The sequence below is a fragment of the Dermacentor silvarum genome, chromosome 5, assembly GCF_013339745.2.
Source record: "Dermacentor silvarum isolate Dsil-2018 chromosome 5, BIME_Dsil_1.4, whole genome shotgun sequence".
NCBI lineage: Eukaryota > Metazoa > Arthropoda > Arachnida > Ixodida > Ixodidae > Dermacentor > Dermacentor silvarum.
Window position 1 is genome coordinate 172,049,406 of NC_051158.1, and position 10,441 is coordinate 172,059,846.

Consider the following 10,441-nt stretch of genomic DNA (forward strand, 5'->3'; position numbering starts at 1 on the left):
ATCAAGGCAGGGGTGAAATTTCACCCACCACAAAGTACAAAATATGTTAATAGTCATGGCTAGGTGGCGTATGCCACCGCCCGGTTTAAAGGGTTCAGCCTCATCCATCCATCCATCCATCCAGAGCAGACGACGCGACTACTTTGTTGCGCGCCTGCTTGTGGAGAGAAACTTGCGCTCGTATTAGAGATGGAGCTGTGAAACAAATGCGCAGGTTGCACTGGTGTTTGTTCATGATGTACAGGGGTGATGGGAAGAAACGCAAACAGTGCGGCGCGATGTTTTCATCCTGCTGTGACCCTGGTAGAAATAAAAAGATGGTAGAATAGTTTTATTCTAGTGGCTTCTAGTTATCATGCAGGCTGCAACCACTCGAAAAGAAATGCGAAATATCAGAGAATGTAGGTGCCGCACTGTTCGCGTTTCTTTCCATCCCCACAGTACATTGAAAGCAAGCAACACGAGACATATTGTGAAAACTGGACCTTTCACTTAGGCCCCCAGCTGTGAGATCAATCTCACAGTTTCAGGGTCTTTCGTGACAGTGGCTTCATTGCGAACACTTTGGCGACGTCTTGTTTGTTTGTCGCTTTCAGAGCGAAATTGGTGAATATTGGGCGAAAGAACCTCGTAAGCAGCAATTTGAGCAAATTCTCTTGGTGCCCTGGCTTCGATCACATCAAAGCTTTGTGCTCGCGGAGGATTTCGGTAGCATTGTTCACAGCCTCATTAGAGGGTGATGCATACGCCTTCTTCTTGCTAGAAGAACTTCGACGAACTTCTGTAGTGCGTAGAGAACATCTAGAAGTTGTGCGGACGGGTAAAGAAGTCCACCGCGGTCTTGGTGTTTAATTAGCGAGTCCGATGGTGTCGAGGCGTTTGGCTTTGTTAAGAGCGCGAAGCACTCCACACATTCGAAGTTTTCTCGTACGGCTCTTGCGAGGTAGCCACCAACCATAGCCAATGCGGCCACATCTGGAGTGGGAAGTAGAGGCTTATCTCGGTTTAGTCGCTCTATGAGCTCTCTACGTGCATCTGCAGGGAATTCCTCGCTCGTTTGCTCCCTTGTGTTTTTCTGTTGCGGCAGCGTTGACAAGCAATCACTCTCTTCTGCTGCCATTATGTTGCTTGTACTCGACGCCGATGCGATACCGGTCTTGAGGGTTTTCTCAATGCCTGTGAGCACGGCGCGGACGTCCGTTTGGTCATTTGATCCTGCTGATTTCCTGAGCCAGCCAAAGAACGACTCGATTGGGTCCGATGACATTTTCCTCGTCAAAACGAAGTGAAAAGACATCTCTTCAAGAAGATATCTAATACACTCAACGTTCGAACGAGTTGTGATCACAAGATCCTCATCAGTCTCTTTGGTTAGGAAGTTCTTTGCCAGGCACTGACTTTTGAGATCGGCCAGGTAGTCGAGGAAGCTTGTCTCCAGCCAGATTAGTCGTTCATCGCCTGCAGATTCAAACTGCTTGCAGTCAGCATTCTTCTGATGTATGTGCTGAGTACAATTACTCACGTCCATGAGCACGAACCAGCGGTGCACGGTGTCCATAAATTGCACCGTCGGTCCGACACCCGCGAAGCTTGCGTCGCACGTGTGGCCCGCCTGCTCTTGCAAGAGCTTCATAGCAGCTGTCACGGGAGGAGAAAAAACTTGCACTGCTCTCTGTACGTTCATTTTTTAAATATTCGTAGGGAATACGTGCTTTCTCGTCAAAAATCGTACTGGCTTTACAAGGCTGACTTGCTGCATTCTGCAGATGCTCTTCAAGTGGTTCGCTGATATTTCGCCGCCTTTTCCGATGTCACACGACAAAAACTGTGATCGCACGTTTTTGATCAGGTGGCACTGATCGAATGCAAGAAAGAGCTTTCGATTCGGTTTGCCAGGGTGGTCAATGCAATGCTTGAGGCTTCCGTTGCACAGAAGTTGCATAGCCAAGACATTGATCTTGTGGTTGCCTGTGACAATGCGCACGACGAAAAATCCTATTTCTTCAACTTCCTTCAGAACGTGTCTCATGAGCATGTGCAGCTCACGACCAGTGCAGTTTCTCGCGAAAAAGTACGCCACGGGTATTTTGAAGGAAACTGAAAGGCCGTTAAGGACGAAACACAAGAGTGAGTTGGCCAGCACAGGCTCATTTGTTGTTTCTTTGGGGAAGTTCACACCATAGTCCACTTCGCCGATGGAGGCACCTCTTTGCTTGTGATACAGTAGCCGTTGTTTGACGCGCATTTCGTCTACAATTAAAGAGCATGCCCTCGCATGCAACGAGGGATGAGAAGCGAGTTCTGCAGACAGCCTTTGCTTCACGAGTTCGGTCATGCCAACTTCTCCACGTGATGAGCCCATAAAGCGCTCGAGGGTACTTCGACAGGGAAGCCGAAGAATACCTGTGCTCCTTACGTGTTCGTATGCACGAGTCGAGAGGTTACGCAAAACCACAGCATGGTGCACTGTCACTTCCGACCACGTTGGTTTCTTCTTCGCGAAATTCTGAACTTGTTCCACTAATATTGAAGCAGCCAGGTCTTTCTCTTTCGCTTTCTCCACAACTTGCAGGAATGCAGACACATAGCATTCTTCCTTGAGCTTTTGCAGTTCCTGTTTGTACTTGTCGACGGTGTTCTTGAGTCGCTCAATTCGCGCGTTCAAGTCTCGCTCCTTACGTCTCCACTTTCGTTTGTCCATTGCCGAAACCGAGAATAATGACGACACCTGCACTGCTCTGTCCACCTGCACGGTCGTAGTGATCGATGCAGCGCTCGCTTGCGCCGTTTTCCAGAGGTAGCGGCAGTTCGGTTGCGGAGCAATCCATCAGTGATAACTCTTGAGAGGCGACGTCGACGGACGGCAAGTCATTGAGAGGAAGCGAAGGAGACTCCAGTTGGCTCTCAATTGCTCTTCGTTTCGGCGGTGGTGTGTTCACTGGCGCAGCTGCCTCCCGTTTTCTCACAGACGCGTCGCTTCTCTGTCTATTTTTCGGAGGCTGCAGGTACGCAGGATACTCTTCGAAAATGCTGGGAACAGCGTCTTTCTTGAGTTTGCGTATTTTGCAGCCCTCCTTGAAGTCGGAGGAACCGAAGTGTCGTCGGCTGCATGCAGTCGAGTAACACGACGTCGTATTCGGTGTCCAGTCATCCCGAGAAATGACCTTTAGCCATTTCGCTCGCAGTTCCGGATCGCTTGGTATCTCGTGGAACGATATGCCCGGCGTCCGTTGTTTGCTCGAAGACTTGCAGCGTGGTACGCAGCAGTACGGCATCTTGTCGGGCGCAGGGCACCCCAACTGATTCCACACTGCGGATAGAAAACCTAAGCGGTATGTCGAAAGTAATGCAGCATGAAATATTGTCACGTATGTAAAGGTGAGCTGCCTGGCACACAGGTAGACAAAAAAGTAACACTGCGTCGACGATGAACTTAAAATAGAATTTATTGGGCGAACTTGTGCCCCTAAAGCAAGCGAACTCGGCAACAGCGAAAACAGCAAGCGCGCCTACGGCGTTCGTCGGACTCTGGCAGCACGAGCGGTGGACCCGTATTTCTAGACCTACACCACGGTGCTACGTCACGAAAATGCGGTGGCGCTGTCGTCGGAATTTATTTTCTCTCGAGTGAAGCCGAACAGGACGCTACGTCACGAAAATGCGGTGGCACTGTCGTCGGAATTAAGTTTCTCTCGAGTGAAGCCGAACAGGACGGTCGTGGCCGAGTGGAGCTCAGCGCAGCAGGAGCAGTGAATAAGTTCAATTTTTGTTTATTCTTATTTGGTTGATAGAAGTGTTAGGGTACCCGAGCTATCTATATATACTGTTTTTCATGCTTTTTTAGTTTCTTGGTTAGTTTGGTAGGACGTTAGTAGGTAGCGAATAGTTCAATTTGTTTAATTTTTTTTTTTTTTGGAAGCGGGTTGTGGCGCACGTGTTGCATGGTGAAAGCAGTGTAAAGTGGCAGTTTTAAACCGCGTTAGGGAAGCTAGCGGAGGTAGCCGGATAGCGAGTTTGCCGTACGGCTTACCGTGGGGCTTTGTTCAGGTATTTTATTGGGCTTTCTCGTTAGGTGGACGGGTGGCAATGGCGCGGCAGGCTAGGAAGGACAGGGGTGATAACGAGCTGGTGCAGTGCGAGGAGTGCAAACGTTGGTGTTATTTGGACGAGACGCACTTCACCAGTTTAGCCGACGCTGAGTAGGCTAGCTTCGCGTGCAGGTCGTGTGAAGGATTTAAGGGAGCTGTGCGGCGGATGGAAGGGGAATGGGCAGCCAGTGTGGAAGAGCTCAAAGGGGAGCTGAAGGTGGAGCGAGAGCGGCGAATTGAGCTCGAAACTCGGATCGGCGAGTTGCTTCACAGGGAGGGGGCCGAGGCCGTCCTGGTAAAGCGAATAGCTGGCGAGCTACAAGAAGAACGGGAAAAGCGGGCCGTGCTGGAAGAGCGGGTGGAGGCGCTAATGGTACAGGCGGCGCGTAATCCCGGTCAGCTCAGGCGGGCGGCGGGGACAGCGCGGAGACTCAGGCAGAGGCATGCCATGAGAGCAGGGAGGGACGCCTAGGGGCCGTTGAACAGCAGGCGAGAGCCGGCGGCAACACGGCGGTTCCACAACTCTACAGCGAGGTAGTGCGGCAAGCTTCGGGTGGGAAGGGACGAACGGCAGGGAGCACATCGTCACGTGTCAGTGGCGCACGGCGGGTGGAGAACCAGCTAGCGCGAACAGGAGGACGGCAATCGCAGGCGGGAGGCAAACGCGTAGAGCGAAGGGTCCTAGTGGTGGGGGACTCCAACGTAGCTAGGGTTAAGGAGGGCGTCCTTACAACAGTGAAGGCAGACGGGCGGGTGAGGGTAGAGGCCCAGTCAGGGAAGTGCATGGTTGACGCAATGGCAAAAGCTCAGAAGGTGGTATCGGACAACCTCGAGCATGAACATCTGGTCATTATCCATGCTGGTCTCAACGATGTGCTGAAGGGAAGGAGCCAGAACCTAAACGGACAGTTAGAGGTTGGGTTGCGTAAACTCAGAGAAAACCTCTGCGAAAGTGCATGTGACCATATGCACAATCCCACATGTCCGGGGCCAGGCTAGCGGGATGGAATGGAGGGTGCTTGAGGCTAACCGGGTCATTAGGGGTCTGAGCAGACCACTTCGGTACGGCATAATGGAGGTAAACCGGGAAGTGTACGAGTCTGGCTCCCACCCTTTTGCACAGGATGGCATTCACTACAGTGGTGCCACGGGCGGGAGCGTAGGTAGTAGGATAGGGCGCCAAGCTACGGCTTTTTGGGGGGGACCCAGATCCCTAAGACCACCAGTGTAGACGAAGACAGACCCAGAGATGCTCCAAGATTCAAGAAACGTAGAATCGCTAGAAGAAATAGACGTAAGCACCAGGGGCAAGGCCATTCTGACATAGGGTACATTAACATGCAAGGTGGCAGGAATAGGCTGAAGTGGGAGGAGATAGACGAGCAACTAAGGCAAGAAAAGCTCATGGTATACGGGTTTGTGGAGACACATCTTAGGGACATGGAGCAACCTCCCTGTAATCCTGACTATGCATGGGAATAATGCAATAGAACAGAGGGCAGCAGAAAAGGGGGTGGAATTGGTGCATTCATTCATAAAAGTATGAACTGGCAAAGGGTCAAACAGGAATGCAAGGAGCATTTATGGCTAAAAGGGAAAGTTGCAGGAGAGCAGACACTCCTTGGCTTTGTATACCTGTGGAGAGGAGCAAATGCCAAAGAGGAAAACAAAAAAATGCTGGAATGCATATCAAGTGACATTAATGAGCTAGGAGAAGGGTGCGAGATTATTATACTAGGAGATATGAACGCACACATAGAAGACATGGACGGGTACACAGACTCAACAGGCAACAGATGCTGGATATGTGTCAAATGCATGACTTAGTTGTATGCAACAGTACTGAGAAGTGTGAAGGGCACATAACATGGGAGGTAGGGAGCCTGCAGTCGACGATAGATTATGCACTAATGTCACATAGGATGCACGATAGGCTAAATGTAATGAGCATAGATGAATATGGCTCCAGAAGTCTAGGTAGTGATCACAAACGTATTAAGGTGAGCTTTAGAAGGGAAATGAAAGTAGGTAGGAGGCAAGATGAACAACCAGGTGGGATATTTTACTCGGAAAAGCAGCTGGAAATAGCAACCCAGCAAATTGAGGAAGTAATTTCAGAGGATACAAAAACAGAATGGACATATGCAAATTTAACAGGACTACTTGAGCTAGAGCTTACTAAGGTACGAGTCAGGACAAAAGGGAACAGAAGACGTAAACCCAAGAGCTGGTGGGATGAGGAGGTTAAGAAGGCCATGGAGAAACGCCAGGAAGCATCCAGGGAACACAGATATTCAAAGCAGAGGGGTGAACCAGAAGCTGATGTAGGCAGAAAATGGAATAACTTCTTAAACTGTAGAAGGGAAGCATCCAATTTGATCAATGAGAAGATCAGAAGAAAGGGGAGCCAATGGTTGTCAGAAGTAAACAAAAAGGATAGAAAAGCAGCGAAGATATTTTGGAAACATCTCAACTCCTTGAGTAATAAGACTAGCCTAGAGCAGAGGTTTATAGTTACAGCTCAAGGTGTTCGACTAGAGGGAGATGAGGCAATGGAACATATAAGAACAATGATGACAGAAAAATGTAAAGAACGAAACATAGCATGTGCTCAATCAGGTGAGGATGGACTAGTCAGTGCAGTGGCTCCACTGGCACAAAGCGAGTGGGAAAGGGCAGAGAAGAGGGTTCCTAGTAGCACGTCGACAGGTCCTGATGGCATCCCAATTATGTTGATAAAGACATTGGGCCCAAAATATAAGAAAGCATTAAGAGAGGCAGTGAGCAAAATGATAATGGACGGTAAAGCCCCCGACGGGTGGAGACTGAGCAGGATGAGCATGATATATAAGGGAAAGGGGGACAAAGCCGACATAAACAACTACCGTCCCATAACAGTGACGTCAGTGGTTTACATGGTGGTGATGCAGATTATAAAGGACAGACTGCAGGCATGGGTGGAGAGCGAGGAGGTGCTGGGGGAACTACAAAATGGGTTCCGAAAACAAAGAAGGTTAGAAGATAATCTGTTCTCATTGACACAGTGTATTGAAATAGCAGAAAAGGAACACAGGTCCCTATGGCTTGCCTTTCTGGATATCAAGGGAGCCTATGACAGTGTAATCCAAAAGGATTTGTGGGACATACTGGGCACTCTAGAGGTGGAAGATGGAGTAAGAAATCTTTTAAAAGATATCTATAAAAGTAACAAGGTGCTTATAAAATGGGAAAACAAGGTATCTCGGCCTATAGAGATACAGCAGGGGCTTAGGCAGGGATGCCCTCTGTCACCTCTGTTGTTGATGCTGTATTTACAAGGATTAGAGAAAAAATTGGAGAGGAGCGGACTTGGCTTCAACCTTTCCTATTTCAAGCAAGCAGAATGGATTAAACAGTCATTACCAGGACTGATGTATGCGGATGACATTGTACTTATGGCTGACAGCAAGGAAGACTTGCAGAGATTAATGGACATCTGTGGTAAAGAGGGAGATAGCTTAGGTTTGAAGTTTAGTTAAGAAAAATCGGCAGTCATGACTTTTAATGATAATCAGGGCAGCGAGCATAGGATACAGGAGGTTACGCTGGAGGTGGTGGATAAGTACAAATATCTTGGAGTGTGGATAAACAATGGAGCTGAGTATCTAACGGAACATGAAAAATATGTGACGGCTAAAGGTAGCAGAAATGCAGCTGTGATGAAAAATAGGGCACTGTGGAATTACAATAGGTACGAAGTGGTGAGAGGGATTTGGAAAGGCGTGATGGTCCCTAGTTTGACTTTCGGCAATGCGGTCCTGTGCATGAGATGAGAGGTTCGAGCAAGGTTGGAAGTTAAGCAGCGAGGGGTAGGTAGACTGGCTCTGGGAGCACACGGAAATACACCAAATCAGGGGGTACAGGGTGACATGGTATGGACGTCATTCGAGGGCAGGGAAGCCAGCAGCAAGATAGAATTTGAGGAGCAATTGAGAGAAATGGCAGAAAAGCGGTGGGCAAGGAGAGTTTTCAGTTATTTGTACATGAGGAATGTTGATACAAAATGGAGGAAGCTGACCAGAAAACTGTCAATCAAATATTTGGACTGCAGGAGGGGTGCAAACCAGGAAACAGCGGTTAAGAAAAAGGTTAAGGAAACAGAGAGGGGTCTGTGGAAAACAGGGATGCAGACGAAATCAGCACTGGGCACATACCGAACTTTCAAGCAAGAAATTGCCAAAGAAAATATCTACGATAATTCTAGGGGAAGCTCTTTGTTGTTTGAAGCCAGGACGGGAGTATTGCGGACTAAGATGTACCGAGTCAAGTACCAAGGTATAGACACGTTGTGCTGTGCTTGTGGAGAAGAAGAGGAAACGGCTGAACACCTCATACTTTTCTGTAAGGGGCTTAACCCAACAGTGCAAGGCAACGGGGTTGATTTTTTCAAAGCATTGGGGTTTAGGGACAGTGAAGGCAAAATAGACTTTAAGCGGGTAGAAATAACGAAACAGAGGTTATCTGATTGGTGGATAAAATCAAGGCAGGGGTGAAATTTCACCCACCACAAAGTACAAATTATGTTAGTAGTCATGGCTAGGTGGCGTATGCCACCGCCCCATTTAAAGGGTTCAGCCTCATCCATCCATCCATCCAGTTTCGCTTGGTAGGCACTCCGCCGCCGAGCCGCCGCCCGTGTCGCGCCTACCACAGCAGCCACTGGGTTTCGCGGGTGGCTGTGCGGTTCCATGTGTGAGGTCTCTATTCTATGATCTTACAACGAAGGAAAGGCAGTATGTCGACGTGCTGAGTTGCCTCGAAATACGCAAGAGGCTAGAGTTTTCATACGTTTCCCGTTGATGAAAACCGTCGCAAGCAATGGGCCGCCGCGGTAAAAAGCGAAAGTTGGATTCTCATACCAGATCATCCATTGCGCGCAAAACATTTCGTAACCATTAAGCTTCTCTATTATTTTGAGTGGCGTACATGAGCCAACCTACGATCTTAGGATTGTTATTAGCGCGTCATTACAATTTCTTGCCGCACTGTGTGAAAGCTAGATTAGGATTAGCCTTGAATGTATAGGTCGAGCGACCAGATAGATGCACCACAAATCACGTCACATTCAAATTTATTTTCATCTCAACGAATTGTGCTACTTGCAGTGTAGATATCATATCACACGTTCACATGCGCAGGCAGCACAGTCACAGTTGCGGTAATTGCAGTGTGGGTGTCATGAACAAGCCTAAATGCGTCAATTAAATTTCGAGCGCGAAATAAAATGTACAGAGTTAGTGCAGAGTTGCAGCGATCGGACGGCCGCGGCCTACAGGTCAGACTGCGCGGTCCTACACAGCCGGCGTCGCCGTCGGGACGGTACCTCGCCGGTCCCATCACCGAGGCGATCACTTCTGTCATCGCTCACGGCGACGTAGAAATCAGCTACAGCTTGTTTTTAACATGAAATAGTTCTTAATAAAAATAAAAAAGACGCGCCCTGTACTAAACCACTGGCGCGATCGGGAGCACCGATCCGATCGACGGCATTTCGTCTCGCGGACGGAAACCGAAGCACCAGCCGTCTCAGCGAGGCGGCACGGCTAGCTTGCAAGTACACTACGTTTCGTTTGCTAATCGCACCAAAGACACCGTTTGCTATTCGTTTGCTATTCGCACTAATTCATTTAAGTCCACGTTAATCGTGTAGTCAAACATAAGCGCATTATATGATGAGCTGCAGGCTAGATCACAAGCGCTGTCAGCCGTCACTGCGGTGGTCAGCGAGCTAAGCCTACCGTCTCGTTCGGCCGTATTCCAATGGAGGTGAAATGCAACAACGTTTCCCTGGGTGCACGTTAAAGAACCTCACGTAGTCAAAATTACTCCGGCGCCCCCACTACCGTGTGCTTCATAATGAAATCGTGGTTTTAACACCCTCCACCCCCATCCCATTAAAAAAAAAAAAAAAGCGCCATCCTCGCGTGCAAGCGGCGGAGGCGAAAGTGGGCGGAGCCTAGGCGACGTCGCTATAGGGGCTAAAATATATTGACGGTGCCTACCACTGTTTACAAACATGGTGTAGGTCCAAGTAGAGTGTACTAGACATTGGTCGAGTGGACCGAACGGCGCTCTGCCGCTGAGGCGCCGCGTGTGGAAAAATAGTGCGAGGGCGCTGCGAGCGAACTGAATTGGGGTGGAGACGCGCTCCGCGGCATATTCAACGTACTTTCGCTGCGGGCGCCGAGGCCGATTGCGCACAGTACGCTCTTAAAATAGCGCTTTATTTCAACTGCAAATTTATGTTTACACCATTTTGCCAAACATATATATTTGAGGCATAGATCATACAACGCGACGTCTTCAATTTTGCT

At 49.0% G+C, this 10,441-nt stretch overlaps 1 pseudogene; it reads right to left on the reverse strand.

Annotated features, from left to right (window-relative positions):
• Positions 1–518: 518 nt before the first annotated feature.
• LOC125945282 (uncharacterized) lies at positions 519–1,759 on the reverse strand (annotated as a pseudogene).
• Positions 1,760–10,441: the final 8,682 nt, after the last annotated feature.